General features: G+C 41.2%; 1 protein-coding gene across 2 annotated transcripts in view; it reads right to left on the reverse strand.

Annotated features, from left to right (window-relative positions):
• Positions 1–25,341, reverse strand: part of NEDD9 (neural precursor cell expressed, developmentally down-regulated 9) — a 296,941-nt gene that overhangs the window by 237,047 nt on the left and 34,553 nt on the right. For both annotated transcript variants that reach the window (XM_036868228.1, XM_036868227.1), the window contains exon 2: positions 8,463–8,568. The gene's annotated coding sequence lies outside the window, so the exon portion shown is untranslated. The remainder of the gene's footprint in view (positions 1–8,462; positions 8,569–25,341) is intronic.

Below are 25,341 nucleotides of genomic sequence, written 5' to 3' on the forward strand. Positions count from 1 at the left end.
ACCAGCTAAAAAACTGACTTTGCCTCCTTTGTATGTAGCTGTCAAGAGGATGTGATATTTGGGAACTCTGGTTAAAGAGGAGACTGGGTGGTTAGCTCTGCCTGCACAGACGGTGCCTCTTGAGAAGTCCACAGAGGGACAGCAATTCTGCTAGGAAAGATGGGTGAGGACTTTTCACCTGAGTCTATTATTCAGGACATGCTGTTGGGAGGGTTGGCCATCGGGGTCATGGAAAGAAGGTAGGTCCAATGTTAATATTGGAAAGGAATGAAATCAGCATAAGCAGAGGGACACTGGCCAAGGTGGCAGGGGAGGCAATGCCACACTTCGTGCTTGTGGGTCAGCTCTGCAAAGGAGAGGAAGATTAGTGAATGGGCTTTGCAGATGTTCACCTGGGGTTCTTTAGTGACTTTGTGCAGCTGATACAACGTGTGCTACTTATCTTGTGGGAGCAGGATTGAGAGCAAAGCTCTGGACTTCCTCAGCTCAGATCCCACCTCTGCCACTTCCTGGCTATGCCACCTCAGCATGTTCTTCAACCTCTTTAAGCATCAGTTTTCCCATCTAGATAGTGGACACATAATGCCTATCTCATAGCATGGTAATGAAAATCAAAGGAGATGTTGTGAATAAAGTACCTGTGTTAATAGTTAATAACCAGAGGATAAGAGAGCTGCCCTAATATTGCAAATATACCCAAGAATGCTGGGGAAATGGCGGGTGGTGGTGTTACCTGATTCAGGCATTGTGTACACACACACACACACACACACACACACGTACATGTTTAATATCATATGCGTAGAAAGCCACTGGAGTGATAATGCCCTGATGACGTCAGTCAGTCCCAGCTATGACAGCCGAAATATCCTCCTACTGCTCTGTGCTATGCATGAAATCACTCTGTGAAATCTCTCTTTGAGCAAAGCAAACACCTGTCCTTGGCGGAACGCAAAGGGAAACTTGGTTTAAAGCTCTTGCTTCCCCTTCTTTTAAAAGTCTGTGGTCCCTGCTAAGATAGCTCCTGCCAAGGCCACTTTTGGTTTCTGAGTCAGGCCATCCATGTGCTCTCAGGGCACAGGCTCAGTCCTGACAGTGTCCCACTGTACCTGAGAGTCTGTGGGCTGAAAGAGAGGAAGAGTCACTTTGTTTTTACCACCAAGACCCACTGATCACACCCAGTGGTCTCACCATTTGCTGTGGCTTCTCTCCACGGTCCTGACAGGTTGATATTCTGGAAGGTCAAGGACGGGTCAGTTCTTAGGACTGTGCAGAAGAGAATCAGTCATTGTTATAATCATTTGATCCCAGCAGTTCTTTCATCTCATCTTTTGAAAGCAACTTCCGCTCCTTAACCAAGTTCTGCCCCAGTCTCTTCATGGGCCAAAGACGGTGGATGCTGATGGAAATCACAGATGTGGCCAAAGCTCCCTGGCAGCAGTCTGGTCGGAGGTCATATGGCCTCCTTCCAGTAACAGGTGGCACTTGGCCTCTACTTTTCAAGAGAGTTTGAATCAAGAGACATTCAGGGTAAAACACTGTCACGTTGCTTTTAATTTTCTGTAAAGCTTATTTTCTGTAAGCTATTTGACAGCTGGCTTTTTGACATAAGCTTGTAGGAGTGTCGTAGGTCTCAGAAACAAAGTCTCTGCTCTTTCAATAGTATGAGTTGACCTTGTTTCAAATTTCAGGATGCCACATAATAGATATACCACACACACACACTTTGTCTCACACAGCCTTACACACACATGTGGAAGTGTGGAAGCAGTCAGAGAAGGAAGCATAAAGAATTTATTATAATTATGAGTAAAATAAGTAGAATCTTATTTACACTATACTACTATTATGAAGGATAATCATCTGTTAGTTAATTAATATGCTGGACTTGAAAGTGGCTCTAACTTGTGCTGAAACATGAAATGTTTGTCCTCCCCCCTCCTCCTTTCCAACTGGGAATAATAAAAGATCCAAGATTCACACATACTTGTGAAATTCAAACACATTTTAAAAGAATCGATAGGCAGCAAATCTAATCTAAAATACTCACATTGAAACCACTGATCAGAGAAATCTAAGTGGTCCTAATTAATGAAGGGACTCAAGCATTCCCTGCTTGGGGGGAATAGCCCAAGTTCCAAGTGCAGACTTGATGTTCATATAATGTGCAAAGACACAGAGTTCAAACACAGAGACCATGGGATGTTGCCTAGAGCTCCACCGATGGCATCAGAAACACAAACATTACATCCGACAGCCGTGTGATATAACACAGCTGACCTATATGGAAGATTTTAACTCTGCCCCTTATTCTCCCTTATGTAAAGGGGTTCAACAGGGTGACCACCCAGGGATACACGCGTGCATTTTCCTTTTAACTTAAGAGTCATATTTGTAGCTCCCCTAGGAAAGAATCAAAGGCCAAGAGTGGGTGACCTGGACTCTTGTTTGGACTGGAGAGCACAGACAGCAGCTGCGGCCTATCACTGAGATTGGCTGCTGACAGGAAAAAGAATTAACAATTTCATCAGATCTTATAGATCAGTAACAACGGAACACCCTTCCCCTAACTGGTGGCCACTGTGGTAGCTACAGTTGGTCTGATTGAAATCAGTATTTTAAAAAAATTTTTAAATGTGGTAAAATACATGGAACATAAAATTTACCGTCTTAATCATTTTTAAGTATACATTTCAGTAGTTTTAAGTACACTCATATTGTTGTGCAAGCAATCTCCAGAACTCTCTTCATTTGCAAACCTGAAACTCTGTACCCATTAAATAATAACTCCCCATTTCCTCTCTCCCCCAGCCCCTGGAAACCACCATTCTATTTTCTGTCTCTGAAGGTGACTACTCTAGGTATCTTACATAAGTGGAATCATACAGTATTTGTCCTTTTGTGATTGGCTTATTTAACTTAGCATAATGTCCTCAAGGTTCATCTATGTTATAGTATGTGTTAGAATTTCCTTCCTTGTAAAGGCTGAATAGTATTCCATTTATGCATATACCACATCTTGATTATCCATTGATCTGCCAATGAACACCTGGATTGCTTCTATCTTTCAGCTGTTGTGCATAATGCTGCTATAAACATTGGCCTATGAAATCAGCATTTTTCATTACAATGGTAAAAGGCTCAAATTCCATTTCATGACTAACTTATTGTCTGATCCTCAAGAAATGGTGTTTTGTAGAGAGTGTAAAATCACTCTATTCAGGTAAGCCCTTTTGGCCCATGATCCTCACTGATATGGCTGAGGGGGTGTTAGGAAATCTATGGGCATGGAGCAGGAATGAAACTAATTGGTCTATAAATCTATCTCAGTTTTAATCTTCAGCTCCTTAGCACTAAATTTCATTGTTCCAGCCAAGATGCACTGAATGAGAAATATTACTCAAGAGTTCACCTTGTTGATACAACAGTATTGGCTAATACTTGCAAAGTGCTTAAAATGTTCCAAACACCATTCTTACTAGTACACTATCAGTATCCCTGTTGTACAATAGGAAATGAGTCAGAGAGTGGCAAGGCACCTGGCCCAGAGGTACACAGCTAGTCAGGTATTTAAACCCAGTAGTTTTGCTCCAGAATTCATGCACTTTACCACCACATTACACTGTACCTCATTTTTTCACATATATGAATAGGTGTGTGTGGGTGTATGTCTGTAATTGTTACTTTTTTGACAACCAGCAATGAAAGAAGGCTGCTTAGAACTCCAAAATGATAATTCTAGAAAATGGTGCAACAATGGTGATAGAAAAATGGTGATAGAAAATACTCTGGTTTTTGTTAACTGAACACAACTTTGAATCCTAGCTCTCCCATCAACTTGTCTGGTAACATTGACCAAGTGTTTATCCTCTTGACTTTAGTTTCCTCACCCGGAAATGGAGCAATATAATATCTACTTGGCTTTGTTGTCAACATTTAAGGAAATAAGTCTATAAAATACTTAGCTCCTGGTAGGTACTCAATAAATGCTAGTTCTCTTAACTTTTATGAGGCAAGAGAAGAATGTGATCTCAAAAAAAGCGAGGTATGTGTTTTCATAACAACCTACACTGCATAAACACATTAATTACCACTTTATTTTTCTATGTACAAGGTACTTAATTAGATGGCCTCTTCTCTCTTTTGCATTCTGCCAGAGTCTGTTCAGAAATACAAGAGACACGCTATGTTGGATACCTAACGGTAGGTCCTGATAAAAATCAACCCCGTATTTTCTTCAAGTGGGGAAGGAACTCCAAATGCCAGGATCAGGGGCACAGCTAATGGGCTGTACCTGTATCCTCCTTCCCTTTGTTCCAGAATACCACGACTGTGAGCACTCATCATAAATCAGCCTTCACTGCCAGCACAGAAAGAACTGCCTCCCAGCCTTGACCCAAGGCCATCATTGTGTAATCATGTCTTGACAGACTTATAATCAAATTCTTGCCTCTTCCCTTGATTTGATTTTTTTTAATGGTGTAACAATTTGGTTAGTAGAAAATGCTATAAAATCCACTATTTTATTGATAAAACAATACTCACATGGAAGCTAAGATATTATTTGTCCACTTAGCTCAGTTGATTCAAGAATGATCATACTTGATAGGATAGTGCTGCACAAGGAAAGATTTCTTCAAATTGCCCCAAGACGCTTTGCTTTGAAGACATGCAGTGAGGCACTAAGGGGACCAATGAGATGCACACACATCCAGGTCTGCCCCTCTCAAAAGAAGACTTTCCAGACAGCAGAGAAGGAGTTTCTTCATAGAGACTGAAAGATAGTGTATGTCCCCATGTGGACATACTTGCATCTTTACACATGTATATGAAACAAATATATGTCTCATGTAGTTTCTCACTATCTCTATTATTTTAGAGCAGTTTAAGGTTCCCAGCAAAACTGAGAGGAAGATATGGAGGTATCCCCTATAACCCACACGTGCTCAGACTCCCCCACTATCAGCCTCCTCCACCAGAGAGCTACATTTGTTACTGCTGATGAACCTACACTGACACATCATTATCACCCAAAGACCAAGGTTTGCATTAGGGTTCACCTTTGGTGTTGTATATTCTATGGGTTTGAACAGCTGTATAATGATGTGAATGTATAATGTCTAATGACAATGGAAGTGTGGGTTGTCTTTCCTCATTGCTCTCTCTTGTTTATTACCTGAGATGAAAAGTTGAAAGGCCAGTATCCAGTTAAGCTGTATGGAGGGGCTGGTGCTTTCCTGAATGGAAGAAACTAACTGGAAAAAACTACCATTTTTCCAGAGTTGGATCATCATTTCTGACTTTTAAGATGTGGCCACCAGCTCTGTTTTTGTTGTGCTGTGGTAGTTCATGATTTCTGATGTCTTTCTCGAACAAGTAGGGTCCCTCCTTGGGAGTGAGTAGAATGTCTCCTGCCAAACTTAAGTCAGATCATGTTTTTCCTTAGGCCAACTCTGCTTACAACTGTTCTTGAACTATTCAGTTATTGCTATAAAGCACTATTCACACATTTTAAAGGGTAATCACTGAGCATTTGCATTTTTTAAGTTCTCAGGACCACTTTTCTTAGTTATCTGCACTGTCTGCTATTAGGGCATATTCTCATTGCAGAGATGAAACCAAGCATGAGATAGGGTAGTGACTGGCTCAGAGGTTAAGGTGAATATTGGTTCAAGGTGAGAATTCACAGGCTTTGGTCCATTGAGCCATGTTTCCCATGCTTACATATCTGTGAAACAGCAGCTATGAGGTGAAACTCTGAGAAACATTCTCAGTAAAGTTGAAGATTTTAAAAGATCCAACCTCCCCCTTCCCCCTCTTCTTTTGATATAGCATCTGTTACACTCCTAGTAGCATCTGTCACCTGTCTTCCTTGGCTTGAATACCTTGTGACGGGGTGCTCGCTGTCTCAAAGCAACTCATCTCAGATCCAAGTATCTCTTCTTGACAAAAGGTGTTCCTTCTTTAGGTAGAACCCTGTGTCCCTGAGAGTCTGCTTCTTGGTCCTTGAAACTTGGCCAGCATTTTGGGACAAAGAGTTTCAGAAATAATTTTTAAAAGGGAAATGGTTGCACGCCTGAGTAGCTAGATCACTGCATTTGAAGTTCATGAGCTTTATTCGTATAATTGATAAATCAGGTTAGTTCTCTGTTTCTCAGGTTATCATCTCTTTTCTTTTTACCTCTGTCATTTTCTTCTATTTTCTGCCTGGTGTCTTCCTTCTCTTGTAGATGTTTCTATCGTTTTCTCTGTCTCTCAGGTTTATATTTCTCCCTGTGGTGTTTTTCTATTTTTCTCTTTTTGCTTCTTTTCCTTTTCCCCTATTTGCCTTTTCCGTCAATTTTAATGAATATTTATTAGATACCTATTTCAGACTAAGGAGTGTGCTAAGTGCATAAGGAAATATAGGGAAAGCCTTTGCCTTTCAAGAAAATAAGCTCTTCTGTAGAATCTGGTATCTCTCCTTTAATTAACCACAATAAAAAACAGTTATTTTTCCTGGCTTTGTCTTTTGTTCCTCATAGTTAACTGGAAAAAAAGGCAAATTGAACATGTTCTATTTCTTATTGGAAGGAACAAAAAGATAATCTAAGTGGGTTTATTTTTTGTACCTTTATGTGACACTAAATTAATTTTTTCACTTTTTACATCAATGGGACTTGGTTGAAAAACATGTTTTTTCTTCATCCCTGCATTACTCCCTTTTCTTTGACATGAGAAAAATGTTAGGAATAAGGCTCAAGTGCTCTAGAGACCCTATTGGTTTCTCTATGTTATCAGTAAGCAATGGCATATGGTTGGCTTATATTCAACACCAGTTGGTTTTTCACAGAGTGAATTGTATGAATCCAGTAGTCCTCAACTTGAGCCTGCATCAGAATCACCTAGAAGGCCAGTTAAAGCACCCATTTCTGGGTCCTACACAACAGAGTTTCTGATTCAGCAAGTCTGGGGTGGGGTCTGAGAATCTGTTTCTCTAACAAGTTCTGGAGTGATGCTACAGGTCTGGGGACTGCATTTTGAGACCCACTGTATTCAACTGAACTTCGAATAGTAAAGAGACGGTTTTGGCAGTAGGGGATTGGTGGCAGGTCTATTCACCTATGCTCATTTTTAGGGTTCAGAACAGTGAAACTTAAAATAAAAATATTATTTCAGGGGCTTCCTTGGTGGCGCAGTGGTTGAGAATCTGTCTGCCAATGCAGGGGACACGGGTTCGAGCCCTGGTCTGGGAAGATCCCACATGCCATGGCGCGACTAGGCCCGTGAGCCACAACTACTGAGCCTGCGCGTCTGGAGCCTGTGCTCCGCAACAAGAGAGGCCGCGATAGTGAGAGGCCCGCGCACCGCGATGAAGAGTGGCCCCGCTTGCCGCAACTAGAGAAAGCCCTCACACAGAAACGAAGACCCAACACAGCCATAAATAAATAAATAAATAAATCAATAAATCAATAAATAAATAAACAAATACTGCTGGTTAGAAAACGAAAAAAAAAAACCCTGCAGGAAAGAAGTGTGGACTTCTTAGTAAAAAAAAAAAATATTATTTCATACACTGTTCTTATATAAATGTTTTTCTCTGAGTGAAGAAAAGGATTCTTCTCCAGAGTCTCAGAGCCTCAGCCTGGCACAGATCAAAGGGCAGGAGGAGCCTTCCTCGGATGCTACTTAGTGTTTGCACACTTCTCTCCAACTGTGCCACGCCCTGCTAGCCAGTTTTAGGTCAACTCTGCGATACTGTTTTTCTAAGCAAAGGAGCAAAAACATGAGCATGATTCAGGTTATAAAATGTTGATTTTAAGGACCTCCTGCTCTCACTGTTTTGGTAATTTAAAGAAATCTAATCTCCGTAAACTACCCTGCTGTGACTTTCCCTGATATCATGTTTGTTTGAGTTTTGGATTCAACAGTAAGATCATGATTTAAAAGAAAAAAAACAGCAACCTTAAAAGTCAGGTTTCTTCTAGACCCAGGCTGTAGACAGGCCAGCTGTTGTGGGCGTGGACATCCGTCCCTGTACACGCGTGTGTGGTGTGTGCACATCCTTGCAAAGGGCAGGTGTGCAGGGGAGGAGTGGAGAGCTCTGGCACTACCCAACTCACGACACATACAAATACTTTATCGTTTAACATCCCTGAGGATCAGGACAATGGCTGGGCTCGGTGACACAGGAAAGAATTTTAGAATTTAAAATTTCCTGCAAATCATAGTTAAATGTTATTTAATAAATTTAAACTTCCAAGAAAACATTTCTATTAACTTGCTGATGTCCTGTCCATCCCAGTAATAGCAAACTTACTGCAGTGGTTCTCAAATGAGAACCTTTTTGATTTTCCGAGACAAACTGTAAGTTATTACACTACTTCCCATCTGAACCATAAAAAAATTCATTGTGAGTATTGAGAATATTTCACTTACAAATGTTACACTATCTTTTTTTTTAATGTATTCAGCAGACTTACCTTCAGACCCCAGTTTAGTGGTGCAGAGAACACTTCATTTCAATTCATTTAGTCTTGTCTGTAGGTACGTTGGTAGAACTGGAGAGATTCTGACACATACCCTTGCCTGGGAGAGAGGAGATTTAAAATGTTACAACCAAAGAACAGCAGGATGGGATGTCCGAACTCTATTCCAAAGTACCTTTGTAATTTTCTCAAGATGCGAATACCACAGCAGATCACTTCGCCCATTGTCTTCTTTGGTCTTTCAAAGAACCTCAGTTTCTGAGACAAGGACAGAGACCCTGGAGACAATCTAACTAATCAGGAAGGTAATTTCTTGTTCCAGAACCAGGCTATCCCAGAATAAAGTGAGACTTGTTCTCTTTGATGACTATTCGTAATCTGTGCATTGAATCATGAATAAATATCTGAACTTACCAAATTCTGAGCACCTCAGATCTGATTTCAAAAATTACGAATGCACAGAGCTTACCCTGAAATATTCTGGGGTAACATATGAGGTAAGGCTCAGGCATCAGGATCTTTTAAAAGTTGATTCTAGTGGTTTGGGAACCACTCTGGTATGAGAACACAGAGGGGAAAGCCACTGATTTTCCAGGGGGCAGGAGAAAACAAGGTCTGGGAAGACTTCACAGAGAAGATGGCATTTAAGCTGGGCTTAGAAGCATGAATATGATTTCGACAAATGCATGAGGCTTTTCTAGGTAGAGGGGAAACCACAGTAGGTCCTGGGAGGTGTAAGAATTCACGGCATGTTTGGGGAAGCAGGGCAGCATGCAGTAATCACATGGGGCTACATCAGAGGATGTATGGGGACTGAGTAGGAAAGAAGGGAGGGTGGGAAAAGTACACTGGGGGCCAAGGACACACTCTCTTGAGTGTTATGTAAGAAATTTGAATTTTGGTGCAGGCAGTGGACAATCATCAACAATTTTTATTTTAAGGAATGCTTTTTAAAGTTACTGAATTAATTCTTTTTTAAGGAATGATTTTTAAAAAAAGAATCTGTATTCTAGAAATGTAATTTGTGAAATAGCATGGAAGAAAAAGTGTAGTAAAAAGAAATGGAAAACAGAGTCTTCATTAGTGAGGCTATCCAATAGACCAGATAAGAAATAGTCAGGGTCTGATTTTAAAAAGTGGCAGCGAGAATGAGCAATGGATTTGAGACACACTTGCAGGAAGAGTTTACGTGCCTAAGTAAGAAGGAAGAAATGAAGATGGTGTCCATTTTCCTAACACAGTGGATGAAGTAGGAGGTAATACTTTTGACCAAGCTAAGAAATAAGAAGAGGAATCCAGTTGGTAACTGTTGAGTTGGAGATGCCAGGGTAAGGATGCCCAGTAGTAAGGTACCAGTGGGGCTGAGTTTCAGGCAAGAAGTCTAGGGTGGGGACACAGGTCTGGAAGTACTCAGTGACTATGTGACGTCATAGCAGGGGGTCCCAGGAGAGTCTGGAGTGAGGGATGAGAAACTGACAGTGGTGAGACCCTGGAACCGCCAGTCTTTAAAGGGTAGGCAGAGGGAGAGGAACTAATATGGAGATGGAGAAGGAAAGAGTTATCAGAGAAGAAGGGGAAAAAAACCAAAATAACTTCAAAAATGGACAACTAAGGTAGTCAAGGGAGAAAAGTTGCAGAAAGAAGGAAGGGATCAACAAGAAAAGTGACTCGATCTCCTTAACGGGTCATTGAAGAATCTGCAAGAACAGTCTAGCTCTAGCTCAGCTAAGGAAGTGATTTGGCTTCCAGTGTTGCAGGATGGGTGAGATTTAAGTGAGTAGGGAAGTGAATGGGACTTTCCAATGGGAAAGACAGTCAAGGTGTAGAATTGGAAGGAGTCGGGTCCCAGAGGAGGGGGTAGAGGAATGGAGATGGCTACAGGGGGATGATTATACCTATTTAAATGTGCAGGGACTTCCCTGGTGGTGCAGTGGTTAAGAATCCGCCTGCCAATGCAGGGGACATGGGTTTGTGCCCTGGTCCGGAAGGATCCCACATGCCGTGGAGCAACTAAGCCAGTGCACCACAGCTACTGTGCCTGTGCTCTAGAGCCCACAAGCCACAATTATGGAGCCCGAGTGCCATAACTACTGAAGCCTGAGAGCCTTGGGCCTGTGCTCCACAACAAAGCGAAGCCACCGCAATGAGAAGCCTGCGCATAGCAACGAAGAGTAGCCCCCTCCCACCATAACTAGAGAAAGCCCGCACATAGCAACGAAGACCCAATGCAGCCAAAAATAAAAATAAAATAAAATTTATTAAAAAAATGTGCATAGGACGAGAAAGGAGATTAAAATACACATATGAACGATGGCAGCAATGTTAAGGAACTGGCTGGGTTATGGGAGATATTTTCTCTTTCTTAATTTTTCTATGTTGCTGTTTTACATATTTTTGCAGTTCTTTTACCTCACTTTTATATTGGAAGATGAACTATATTTTTAAGAGCCATTTGAAGGAACAGCCTTAGAAAAGAGTAGACACCTCTTCTAAGATAGGAAGAAAGATGGTAAGAATATCTGTAGCTATAGATGACTTGGGAAGCAGAGGGAAGGGAATTTAGGAGTTCATCCCAGATGGTCTTTGTGATGCTTGTCCTGCTTTCTAAGTGGAATTAATGACTCTTCCCCTACTCTCCCTTTGCCCTATACATCTATGCATTAATTCACCTACATGGTTTGACTGCCCTTGTTTTCCTGTCTGTTTATCTCCCTCTACCCAGCTATAAGCCCCTCCAGGGTAGAGATCACACCTTATTTGTCTTTATGTTCCAAAAACTTAGCATAATTCCTGCCTCATAGCAGGTACCAAATGAATTCTTATTGAAAATACTCCCTTTTCTTAAGAAAAGAACTTAGCTCACCCTCTGAGAGTAAAGGGGGTAAGAATAGGGTGAGAACTTAAGAAAAGAAGTTACGTTCAGAAACAACCGTGCTGGAGAAGGGCAAAGTGACTGGCGAAGGATCCGTATAAGGATTCTTGGGTAAAAGTCTGCTCTAGAGGAGACAGGGGTGTTTCATCACATTCGTTTCAGAGCAGCATTAGCAGCAGTAAGGGAATGACGCAGGCACTACCTTGTAAGAGCAAAAATCCAAGTTGAGGCTTTCAGAGACACCTGATAGTTACCAAGAAGTCTCCTAAGACTTCCTCTCACACTCTGGTGAGTGCAGAGCCCTGAAGTCAGGACATCCACAGCCCCCCTCATCCTAAGAGGCACTCTTCAGAGTGTCAAGGCACGTGATGCGTGTGCTGTGACCGCCCCCTTGCAGCCACTGGGCACAGGAACAATCAGAACGCCCCCTCTGCTGGGAGAAGGTCACAGTCCAAGAAGACAGGTAAACCAAAAGTTGGAAGCACACACAGCTCTCAAGGATGCCAACTGGCTTTGCCGTGTCGGGTGATTTCTCACATTCCCTCGGCCAAGTCTCCTGTTTTGTAACAAATTCAGTCAAGGGTTTTACTGGAGTAGACAAGCATGAAATGAATTTTCCAGAGAAGTTTCCAAAGTGGGGGAAAGTTCATGGCTCGAAAGCACCGGTGGGTAATGAAACGAGACTGTGAACTTCTGTTTTTCTTTATAAAAAAGAAAAAAGAGAGTTTTCCAGGTTTTAAAATCTGAATCTAAAACTTGTGCTGTGTCCTCAGCTCTCAGCCCATCTTATTCTCTAAACCTGGTGTTGCAAGCTTATTTTATGCTGCTTCAAAGCTGCCCAAGTGGGTGACCTGGTCCCACTGAGCACCAGGATATGGGGTGGAAGACACGCAGGCTAGCCTCCCTTTGCCAGGGACCTCTGCTTTGTGACTCCTCGGTCACAGCTACCCAAAGGAACTCACTGAGGGCAAACCTATTGAAGGCTGCTTGCCTTAACCAGCTGGTAATCCCTCATTATAAGTCTTTATTAGACCATTGTTTATTATTAGGAACTCATCTTTCACTCACCTAAAACCAAATGCTAGTTTTAAGGATGAAGAAGCAAAACTAAAACCAATCTGGCCATCACTCTCTGCTTTGGGCATTACCAACTCAGCCCTTGTCTTTGATATACAATCAAATACAAATGAATGTTAGGCTCCCAGACTTAGGAGAAAAAAATAAAATAAAGTAGAAATACAGCTTTATAAAACAAACAAATGAAAATGCTTTGATTCATCCTAGGTCCACCACCCATCCAATCTGCTGGTTCTCAAACCTGGTTTCACTGTCTGACCTTGAGTAAGTTATTTAATAAGTTACTGGAACTCAACCTATTATAATAATACTTATTTGGAAGGGTTGTTGTGAGAATTAAGTTAAGTATAGAGCACGTAACCCTTGATAAATGTCTGTTTCCGTTACCTTCAAACTGCCTCTTGGAATTACTCCTATATCTCTATTAAAATTGCCATATGATCCAAAAATCCCACTCCTGGGCATATATCCAGACAAAACTATAATTCCAAAAGCTATATACACCCCTATGTTCATAGCAGCAGTATTTACAATAGCCAAGACATGGAAACAACCTAAATGTCCACTGACAGATGAATGGATAAAGATAATGTGCTGTATATATGTGTATATACACACACACATATACATACAGTGGAATATTACTCAGCCATAAAAAAGAATGAAATAATACAATTTGCAGCAACATGGATGGGCCTAGAGATGATCATACTAAGTGAAGTAAGTCAGAAAGAAAAAGACAAATACCATACTTACCTGTGGAATTTAAAATACGACACAAATGAACATATCTACAAAATAGAAACAGACTCACAGATTATAGAGAACAGACTTGCGGTTGCCAAGTGGGAGGGAGTGTGGGGAGGTAAGGATTGGGAGTTTGAGATTAGCAGATGCAGACTAGTTGTATAGGATGGATAAACAACAAGGTCCTACTGTTTAGCACAGGGAACTATATTCAATATCCTGTGATAAACCATAACGGAAAAGAATAGGAAAAAGAATATATATATGTATAACTGAATCACTTTGCTGTACAGGAGAAATTAACACAACATTGTAAATCAACTATACTTCAATAAAATAAAAATAAAATAAAATTACCATCATCAGAATGCAGATCTTTAATTTATTACATTTTACATCCTTATTGCAGAAATGGCATCATGATAAGAACTCGAGCTTACCTCCTTGCAACCCACCTTGCCTTATGCCATCAATCCTTTCCCTTCCTAAAACATCACTTCCTTCATGTCGCCCTTGCTTGAGGTTTTCTCCAGCTTCTTACTGCCTTCTCACCCTGCAGCCTGGAGTTTAAAACCCACAGCCGCTTCATGCCATTCATTTCCTATGACTATTCTAAATGTTTCCGTTTCAATCAGGGTACCCTTTAAAACTTTTTCCTAGGGATAGGGAAGTCTAACTTATTTTTTCTACCTATTTGTTTTGTTTTTGTGCATGTGTCTCTCTTCACACTTTCTCCTCAGTGCTCACATCTGTCTCTATCAAAATCCACTGCATCCAACAAGATTTAGCTGAAGTCCAGCTCAGTCCATAGAGTAATTCCTGCTTCTCCGGCCCACACCGACCCTCAGCCTCTTGCTGAACTCTGACCGCCCTGAGAGTCCTCATCACGGTCTCACGCTTTCCACAGCAGAGGCACACTGCAGAACATGGAAATCCCGAGTACACGCAGGTAAATACTGACCATCATTTTCTTGATCGCACAGCCCAAGAGACCGAGCTCAAGTGGTTAAACTAACTCAGGAATGGCCCCTCTTCAGCAAACTCTGCCTTCCTTTCCTTGCCCTTCCTTCTTCCCTCTTTTGCTTCTTTTCTTCCAGTAAAAAAGTATTTTAGGGCTTCCCTGGTGGCGCAGTGGTTGAGAGTCTGCCTGCCAATGCAGGGGACACGGGTTCGAGCCCTGGTCTGGGAAGATCCCACATGCCGCAGAGCAGCTGTGCCTGTGAGCCACAACTGCTGAGCCTGTGCATGTGGAGCCTGTGCTCCGCAACAAGAGAGGCCGCGATAGTGAGAGGCCCGCGCACCGCAATGAAGAGTGGCCCCCGCTTGCCACAACTAGAGAAAGCCCTCACACAGAAACTAAGACCCAACACAGCCATAAATAAACATAAAAAAATTTTTTAAAAAGTATTTTATATTGACTCTTTTATCCTGATCCGCAACATCTTATATTTAATTTACCATTTTTTCCCTACGTTTTAGAGGTACTTCTTTGACATTTTCAAGAGTGTTAAATGTAATATCTTCACCTGACCTTCAGCTTTTCAGGCATTGTTTCAAGTCGGGATTTAGAATTGCTGAGTTGTATGTTTGAAGCAACACACCTGTTAGTTGAAAATTTGTTTTATTTTTTACTTTAGAATTATACACAAAATTTTTTTGATGATACAGTATGTCACAAAACACAGATGGTTTAGCATCCATTTATATTATGAGCTCATAGCATTACATCAGTGTTTCATAGATACAAGATCATATCCCGAGGTATTGTTGCAATGAGTTCCATATCAGCATCTTTATTTTGTAATTCTTGAGAAGAAGAAGAGTTAGTATCACATAGTCTTGGGATCAATGTATTTGAAATAAAAATGTTAATTTTGTAGCATTTTCAGAATTCCAATGATTGAAAATCACGTACAAGCAACCCTAAACCTTCCACAGCATTGTTCACATTCTAAATTCAGATAAAATAAAATTCACAAAACAGACAGAAAATAGAAAAAACTAAATTTTGCTAGTGAAACTCTGATAGGTCTCATAACTTAATCTTTGATTTTTTGCCATCGTTAAGGGATATACTGTTGAAAAGCTAAGACTTAAAAGCTTAGGATCTCCCTCTAATCTATTAAAGTTCCATATTCTCTTTGAACAGAAGTTGCAAATGAAACATGCTCCTTACTCTAATGCTCAGATACTTTACCAAGGAGTAGACTGGCAAACAATCAAGGAAAACCAAATGGCTTGAATAATCTAAAAACTGATTTATTCACTCAACAAATACTTATTGAACATCTATTGTGGACAGTCATTGTTCTAGACAGCAGTGATGCAGGTATGAATAAGACAGAGCAAGTCCTTACTCTTATGGAGCTCACATTCTTGTGGGAGGTGAATGACAGCAAATGAGAAAACAAGCCTATAATTACAACCTGTAGTAAGGGCTTTAATGGGAAGGAACTGGGTGTGCTGATGAGAGAGAGCACTTCCTTTGAACAGAGTCGTCAGGGAGGTTTGATCTAAGGAGCTAACAGTAACGTATAAACCGAGACAAATAAGAAGGTGCCAGATAAGCAACGGGATAGAGGGAGAGCATCTTGGCATATTGAAGGAGCAAGAAGACAGCCAACATGGCTGGGAGAGAGGAAGAAGTGAGGGAGAAAAATGGTTTAAGGTGACAAGGAGTTAGGTAGGGGCCAAGTTAACTGGAGTCTTGCAAACTGGAGAACAGAGGTGCATTTTATTCTAAGTGCTTTTGGAAGGGAAATACCTGGTTGGTTTAAACCATGGAAATGACATGCTCTGATTTATATTTTTAAAAAATCTCTCTGGTTGCTGTGTGGAAGTGGATTGTTCGTGGGGAGAAGCGGAAGTAGGGAGACATACAGAGGCAATTGCAGTCGTCAAAGTGACGATCATGGTTTGGATTAGCATGATAGCAATGAACATAAGGTGAGGTGGATGGATTTGAGATCTATTTTGAAGATGAAGCTACCAGACTTGCTGATGGATTAGAAAAAAAAAAGAAAAATCAGGGCTTGAACTCCCGAGTGGGTAGTGAGGCCATTATCGAAGACTGGGAGGACTGGGAAGGAAGAGGACAGAGGGTAGGAGAAAGTTAACTATATTTGCCATTCCTCTTAGTGAGCCAAATGGAGGTAATGAATACAAAATTGGATATCCAAGTCTGGAGCTCAGAGGAGAGTTCAGGAATGAATGAGAACCTGGGAGTCATGGCGTATCAATGACATCTCAAGCCTTAGGATAGGAAGGATTATTTCCCTAGAAAGACAATGTAGGTAGAGAAGAGGGCCTGGAACTCTGCCCTGGGGGCCCTCCAACATATTAGAGCCTAAGCTGAAAAGGAGGCTTCACCAGAGAAGATGCAAAGAACTGCCAGAGAGGTATGAGGAAAACCAGGTAAATACAGACTAAGAGACATGAGAGGTTCCAGTAGAGGAAGTGGTCAGCTGTGGTAAAAGATACTGAGGGATTGGGTCAGAGAAGGACCTTGAAAAGAGTCTTGGATTTGGCAACATGGAAGTTTTCCGGGATGTGACCAAGAATATCTTAGGAAAATCCGCAGGGGTGAGGAAGTGGATACAGAAACCATTGATGACTCTGTTGAGAATTCTGCTACAAAAGGGAGAAGAGAAAAAAGGCAGAAGCTGGAAGGGGATGTGGGGTTAAAGGACGTTTTTGTTTGTTTGTATGTTTTGCTTTGTTTTGTTTTAAGATGAGAGATAGACAAGTGATTAGTATTCCAGAGGGAATGATCTAGAAGGGCTGCAAGCCTGCTGATGCAGGAAGGAGGGTACTTACAGGAGTGAAGCCAGCCCTCAATGGCGGAGCTAATTATACTACCCAAGTGAAAGCAGACACTACCACACCTAGGAAATGTTCAGGTCTCAAACATGTATTCTAAGACAAATCTTTTGCCTTCTGTAATAAAAATATAAAGTCTGAGTAAAAGGGTTGCAATTTGTTTTCTATAATTACTAAAATCACAGAGCAGGGATATAAAGAAGCATCTTTAACACTCCTAATCATACCTATCTACCTTCTGTTTTTGTTTCTTCCACTTATTATTTGTAGCAGCTTTTAATCAGACAAGAATCCAAAACTTGCTAAAGTGTTTTCAAAGCTTCCTCCAGCTTAAAGGTGGAAACACATTCCCCAGACCCCAGACCCCCTGCCACCTTGGGAAATGTCAGAAAATAAAAGGACTTTATTTTCTCAAATGAAATGGCTCTAAGTTTAGAGAGCGATTAAATATGAACTTAGCTGAGGAAACAAACAAAAAAGAAAAAGTGAATAAAATGGAAGGCAGAAGGAGCACAGTTTTAGAAAAATTATTGAAAAACTTCTGACAAATTAATAGTGTACTCTTAAATCATGATTCCACCATATAAATAAGAGTGAGACCTGAATCTGGAAAAATCCCATTAAGCCATCAGGACAATATACAAAAGGAAATGTGTTGTTTGGGGACTAAAGGGTACACAGAAAATTGTACGTTTATGGTGCAGCTTGGATACAGTGAATATGAAACTTGGCACTTTCTTTAAGTATAATTAGGAGATTGGAATGGATTCAAAGATTAGACACTGCTACCAAAAAATAAATGGATAAACAGTCACACTAAGTTTCCATTTCCCTCTCTGATCTCTCTCCAACCTTCCACCAACACCAGAATATCCCTGTTCTCAATCTTATGATCTGAACCCCATTTTCTAACCTACGATATATGTTCCCACCAGTTCCTAAAGACCAGTGCTTGGGGTGAGGGTGGTGGGCTAGAGAGATACAAATTTTAAAGACAGCTTCAAATTTCTAATTTCATATTTTCATTTGAGGAAGCAATACCATTGCTTTTTCCTTCATGAAATCTTTCGCAATCTTTCCAGCAGGAAGTAATCTCTCTCTTCCCTAAACTTCCATAGCACCATATCTGTGCCACTTTTTACGTGTTCTCATGTATATATGGTTATTTTTAGTTTACCCTATTGGGTAAACCCTGGATGGAAGGGTTCAGGCTTTTAGATCTTAATATTTCCTATTGCACTTAACACAATGCCTCGTATTCAGTAAGTATTGAATAAATATTTAAATATTGGCTGAAAAGTTTTATGAGATTTTTATGAGATGAAGGTGTCTGATTCAGGGTAAAATTACAGTGTGTTTGGATTGGAAGATTGCTGTTCAGCTCTTTACTAGCAGAGCCATCGCTCTGCACGACCTCGGGGCACTGCTGGCACTGAGCTCTGTGTGAGTGGAGGCCCCAGATCTTTGTAACAAAGTGTCCCCTTTTCCTACTGAGGCCTTTCATTGCTACAGGGTTACATCCTTCACCGCACACCCTCAAGGTATGAGGAGGGCAGCATAACAGAATGAGTAAAAGCATGGACTCTGGTGCCAGACAGCTTGGGTTCCATAGTCTCCCACTCAGACCTCCCTTCAAGAGAGAGGGGCAGAGCCCCCAGTGGCTGCTTTGGATCCCCTGCAGCATTGGTGGCAGACCACACTTCTCTTAGACTCCGCCCAGCTGTGACTGAGCAACATGAGGCTACGAAACTCGACCATTCATGCTATATGAGGGAATCTCCCACTTTGACCCAGGGACTCCCCATCCATCAGTCCGTCTGAGGCTTTCCCAGATCTGCACAGGAGTCTGAGGCTCTCGCTACCCAGTCCTTCCTTCCTTCTTGCCTTTCACAAATATCACACCCGCATCTCGGTCTGAAGCGGGTCCCTGCCCACTCCTCCTGCCTCTTTATCTGTCATAGACGTTTGTCCCAGTAAACCTCATCTGTGTCTACTCTCACCCTGGTATTTGTTCTCAGAGAACCTAGAAGGATACAAGTTCAAATCTTGGCTCTTTTATTTTATAACCTCAAGATGTGACTTCGGGCAAATAATTAATTTTTATTTTTGCCTCTGTTTCCTCACTTGCAAAAATAGGAAAAGAATAGCACCAACTTCATACGGCTGTTGTGAAAATTAAATTAATTCCTGTGTGCAAAGCACTTTAAACAGTGCCCATAGACCAAGCCTTCTGCAAGTGTTAGCTATGATGAATTTTTCAGTGCCGGAGGCCGAATAGGCCTTTAATTAATGTGTGATGAATGTTAAATTCCTGTTGGAAGTAAACATCACTATTATTTCAATTATCAGTGGAAAGTATTTCTGACTCTGTTATGTGAATAACATTAATTCTCCACTCCTCTTGGTGGGTATTGCTATGTTCTTAATCTCCAGATTGATCTGTGGAATAGTATTCTGAAATGATTCTAGGATAATTTCCTGAGTCCCTAAGCACTCCATTATTATTTTTTAAAAAATTAAAATAAATTATGTTAGTTAAATCCTTTGCTCCTGCCTATATTCACTTGTTCTTGCTAACTCTTTGGTGAAAAAGAACGACCCTCGTCCTGTTTATGACAGTTAGGAAAAGTACGACTCTACTCCTTCTTCTTTTCTCTAGACTAAACATTCCCAGTTCTCCCAATGCTTTCTTTTTGATCTTCATTTCCAAACTATTTATCACTTGTGCTCTCTTTCCTTGAAAGTTCTCCAGAGTTCCAAATAGTTGAGCCATGCACTGAAGAAACTTCTCCAAGGAGGTTTAAGTGATTGCAAATAGAAGCAATAAGAACTTTGCTTGTCTTCCCCCAAAAACCTGTGATTAATAAAATCCAAGGAAGACAGTTTCTTTCTTTAATTTATAACTTCACTTTATTGGGGGGAAAGCAGTAGATTAATAAGGAATTAAGTGGAAGCAATTGGTTTTGCATCTGGACCTAGTTACTATAAAAGAAATTCAGTATGAAGAGTTTCTATTTTTAATTAGAATAAAATGCATTTGTTTATCATTGTTAAAAAGCTAATTTGAAAGGCTTAATATTAATTAGTTCACATATGATTTGCTGGTGACCACATAACTAAGAAAAATTTTCAGGGACCAGAACTTAAAAGGTGCGCTAAAGTTTTGTTTAAAATAAACAAACAAAACAAAACAAAACACCAATTAAAACTAGAATTTTGTTTCCTAATACATCTTTTTTGGCAGTTCAACTACTTATGGTGCCAAAGTCAAATCCTTGATTAGAATGTTTGTTTTGAATCCTATTTTTAAGTAAGCACTACCTTTTGTATCCCTTACTAGTCCTTATGAATCAGGCCTGTTTTTACTTCCTCTCCATTTGCTGAATATGAACGTGAAGCACAGTTTCCATGGCCCCCTGGCTTCTGATCTGGAGTATCCATGAGCAGAATAATCGCAGACAGTCTGTGCAGACTTGATCAGTAGTCTCAGCTTCATATGTTGGTGTTTGTGACAGGCAATCCGGGCCACCAGCCACCAGGCTCACAGTACAATGCCTGGCATTGCGTCAATCACACCAATCAGTGGAAACAGGTGGGGAAGCTTGTATTTCACCTATAGAAGTGTGGAGAAAATGATGGGTTTTCTGAGAAATAGCCTGTAGGCATTTCCCCCTTTTTTAACATCAGGATTATCCACAGATACCAACAAACTAAGCTCAGTTAGCCATGCTTTATTCAGATTCAAAAGCCTTGCCTCATCTGTAAATAAAATAAATGGGAGACAAGCACTCAAAGAGGGAAATCAGAGATTTAGAACACCTTGGGATGTGGTCACAACAAGAGTGTAGCAGGGGACAGGAAGGCGACACGACAATGAGTCTTAAGCTTCCCTAAAACTAACAAGAGCTGTGCTTTTAAAAGCTTGTCATCTGAAACCAACACGGGGTTGAGAGAGAAAATTAGTCGGCATTCTGAGGCCCTTGCCTTAAAAAAAACTGAAAAGTCCACGTGCTTAAGAAAAACAACAACAGATACTAACACTAAAATAAAATTGAATTACAAATTACTTCAACTCTCCCACCACAAATCCCCCAGCTGTCCCAGATTTTTCTCATCAAAGGAGGTTCTGTAATACAATCAACAAATCAGAGATGTAAACATCGAAGAAAATAAGATCTCCTTGGTTACGTGTAGGCCCATTAGTCCAACATGGTTTCATGTATCTAAAAATCATGCTGAAGTCACTTTGGAATGTCTACAACCAATCATTTTTCCCAGTTAGGAACAAAGCTAAGAATGGGAGTAAGAATACAAAACAACAAAAAGTCATCAGTAAGGTAGCCCAAGAGTCATAGGATTTTATAAGACGCTATTAAACCAGCGAATCATTTTCCCACCCATTCCTTTCACATAATGGACTAGACGTCAGCTCTGGCCATTGCTCTTTCCATCATCCTTCTCCCTCCTTTCTGGAAACGTGCACAAGTCAGATTCAGGCGTGTGGCTGGTGCAAGTCCTCTGGGCTGAGAATGAGGACCCCCAGAGCCTGGACCTACCACTGATACGAGCTGTGTGATGCTGGACCTCAGATTCTTCAGAAGTCAAGAGAAAGAGTTAGACCAGACGGTTTGATAGGGCTGCCATAACAAAGTACCACAGATGGAGTGGCTTAAACCAGTGGTCCCCAACCTTTTTGGCACCAGGGACCAGTTTCGTGGAAGACAGTTTTTCCACAGACCAGGGGGGCTGGTTCAGGCAGTAATGTGAGCGATGGGGAGCGGCAGATGAAGCTCCGCTCGCTCGCCTGCCCCTCACCTCCTGCTGTGCGGCCTGGGTCCTAACAGGCCGCGCACAAGTACCGGTCCGTGGCCCGGGGGTTGGGGACCCCTGGCTTAAACAACAGAGTGTATGCTCTCACAGTTCTAGAGCCTGGAAGTCCAAGAGCTAGGCGTTGGCAGGTTTGGTTTCTTCTGAAATCTCTCTCCTTGGCTTGCAGGTGGCTGTCTTCTCCCCGTGTCCTCACGTCATGTCTGTGTCCTAATCTTCTCTTCTTACAAGGACACCAGTCAGAGTGGATCAGGGCCAACCCATATGAGTTCATAATCACCTCTTTAAAGGTCCTGTCTCCAAATACGGTTACGTTCTGAGGTCCTGGCAGTTGGAACATATGAATTTTGGGGGAACACAATTCAGCTCATAACAGTCTCCAGGGTACCTTTCAATTCCAGAGTTCTCTGATTTCTTTTCTGTCTCAAATACTGACTTTTCATTAGCTTATCTTCCCTTTTCTAACATGGAGAGATCAGCCTGCTATCTTTATAGACTGCAAGGGACTGAGGTTGCACTTTTAGGCTGTCTGCAGTCTTGGTCCGTTTAAGTTAAAGCTACTCAGTAGGGTAGGGGGCACCATTCCAGACGGTAGGAGGGTCAACATGAATTTTCTGCACTTTTTCTAAAGACAGGACCATTGAGCCTATGGCCATTGGAGACTCTTCGTTAAGGACCTGGCACTGTCAGAATTTTCTAGAATTATTTTTTGCAAGGACGCCAACACTTCCACCTTACTCTGCCTTCCAGACTGATGTGTTGTTTATCTTCTTTCAGATTGCAAGAAACAGAATTGTGCTTGGGTTTTTAAAAATAATTTGTTGAGTTGTTTTATTTTTCCATAAGGATACAAGGGCAAGTAAGGAAGACAGAATCTCAGCAAGGCTGTGTGGAGAATGAAACACTTAAAAATACTATGAAATTCCAAGGCTCTAGACAGCTCATTTCTTCAGGGAAGATATCCGTTGTTCTTTACTCAGAGTGACTTCGGGTGACAAAGTGATCATTCTATCTCTACCTCTACTGCTCCCTGAGTCTCCCTGATGTCTCTGAGTTCTACCTCCTTGACACAGAGGATGAGTGGCTGGCCCGTCAGCAGTCAGTACGCATGCACTGCCTCTGCTGGATAGAGCTCTTCTACCAAACCACCCCATTGGATATTGGTTAGCTTAGCAATGGCTGGCTCCTGTCAGCTGTCTATGTCTGGTCCTATCAACCTCATGATGAGATCCCATGGCTCTAAGTAAGGTGACTAATGGCCAAGGACTTCCTCTGAGAAGACATTAGGTGTTCTAGGTACTCTAAGATTTCAAAAAAGTAGAAAGTACAGCCAGCAGTCAACTCGCTAACTATTCGCAGTATATCTCACCATTTTCCTTCCATTTACCAAGAAGCTAAAGAATAGTTTGTATTCATTGCCTTTACTCTCTCACCTTCATCCACTACTATCCTAATCCTTGAAATTCTTGCATGCTGACTTCTGAGCCCACCTTCCTTAACTCTAACTGAAATTACCTTCCAATTTTAACATCAATTTGTCATTTTCTCCTCAAACTTGCTGCCGCACTTAAAACTGTTGATTGACCACCCCTACTTGCAAAGTCTCTTGCCTTGGCTTCTGTGACTGCATTATTCAGGGGACGGAAAGTGGACCGCAAGCTGTAGGGAAAGCCTTGGAGTCAATGGCCCTGGATATGCATGCTGATTCTCCCCACTCAACATCTATGCAGCATTGTGTGTGTTAATTCTATTCCATTCAATACATTTCTATTTGTATACCTATTATATTTGCGATGATTGAGTAATGGGGAGGAATTCCAGATAACACCAATGTTTGGACTTAGATGAATGAAAAAATAGATGTGCAGATACTTAAGCCTTACTTCTTATACCCAAGTAGACACTAAGATCTATTGATTCCACCTCCGTAATATTGCTCACATTTATTCCTCTTCTTTATCCTTATTACCCTGGTAGAATTCCCCACTACCTCTGACCTGGCTTAGTGGTTAATAAACTGAGTTCTGAGCAGCTCCTAGAAATCCCAGGGAGATTCCTCAAGGACTTCTGTAGGTGTCCGACAGAAGGCAAGAAAGTGGTGTGGCCCCTCACAGGGACCATTCCTGCCTCCTCATTTAAACAGGATCAGTTATGTGTTTCGTTTTGTTTGTTCTTGGAAAAAACCTTTTTTATTTTACTTTTTAAAAAAACCCCACTGGCCCACGTATTGATTCTGTCACATCATAAGACTCTATCTTCAGAGTACCTCCCTTACAATCCACTTTATAGTTGGCTTTCAGGTCATTTAAAGCGAAGCACCTTTCTGATCATGTCCTTTCTCCACTGTCTGGAAATGCACTACTAGATACGGTAGCCATTAGCCATATATGACTATTAAGAATCTATAAAAGAATGGATATATGTATATGTAAAACTGATTCACTTTGCTGTACAGCGGAAACTAACACAACATTGAAAATCAACTATACTCCATTAACATTTTAAAAAAGAATGAACCCTAATGTAAAAAAATAAAAATTAAAAAAATAAATTAATTTAAACTAAATTAAAAATTCAGTTCATTAGTTGACTAGCCTATTTCAAGTGTTTGATAGCCACATGCATCTAGGGGCCACCATATTGCACAGCTCATATTGGGAACATTTTCATCATTGCACAAGTTTCTATTGGATAGAGCTGGCCTAGCTCACTAGATAAAAATTTCTGACTTTGATTTAGGACTTAAATCTATCCTTTCTAGGCCCTTCTGCTGCTGCTTTCCTTCATATAATGCTCCAGTTAGACTGAACTGTTCCCAAATATACCTACTCACTTCTGCCTTCATGCCTCAGCTTACCCAGCCCTGCCCAGAGTACCCTTCACTCCATCACTGTATGCCCAACCCTACTCCTCATTGGGGGGCTGTCCTCCATGAAGTCCTTTAAAGTTTCCCAACTCAAAGTTATTCCCTTGTCCTGCGAATTCTCGTAGGATTTTAAATGATCCACCCTAATGTCATCTACCACCATTTCTTCACGGTCAGAATCAGTGACCTTGGGACCCAGCCACACAGCCTCTAAAGAGTACACTGGGTGTGTCACATCTGCTACTTCGGGTCTACAAGGTGGTTTTGGGGAGCTTTAGGGCTTCTTAGGAGTGCATGTATGAAACGCTCTAGAAATTTCCATTACTAGCTGAGAGACTGGAGATACTCTGAGGTTCTCATAGTCCACAATTTGTGGTTAAGCCAAAGAGGGCAGCGTTTGCTATTATTAGTGTGTTATAGATAAGTATGTTACATATACATCCTCTGAACACCAAGTGATGAGACATTGCCATAAGTTATACCTGAAAAGCGATCCCATCATTTACAGACACATGTTAGGTAGAAACATCATTCTACTACCTTTACCATACATTTGTGTTTGTTTTGGCTTTGTTTTAATCCCTATGGTGGGGATCAAAACAACAGGATCTGAGTTGATCAGATCTCTTGTGGTTGATCATCAAGATGGTAGGTCAGCTAGAGCT

The sequence above is a fragment of the Balaenoptera musculus genome, chromosome 11 (genome assembly GCF_009873245.2).
Source record: "Balaenoptera musculus isolate JJ_BM4_2016_0621 chromosome 11, mBalMus1.pri.v3, whole genome shotgun sequence".
Taxonomy (NCBI): Eukaryota; Metazoa; Chordata; class Mammalia; order Artiodactyla; family Balaenopteridae; genus Balaenoptera; species Balaenoptera musculus.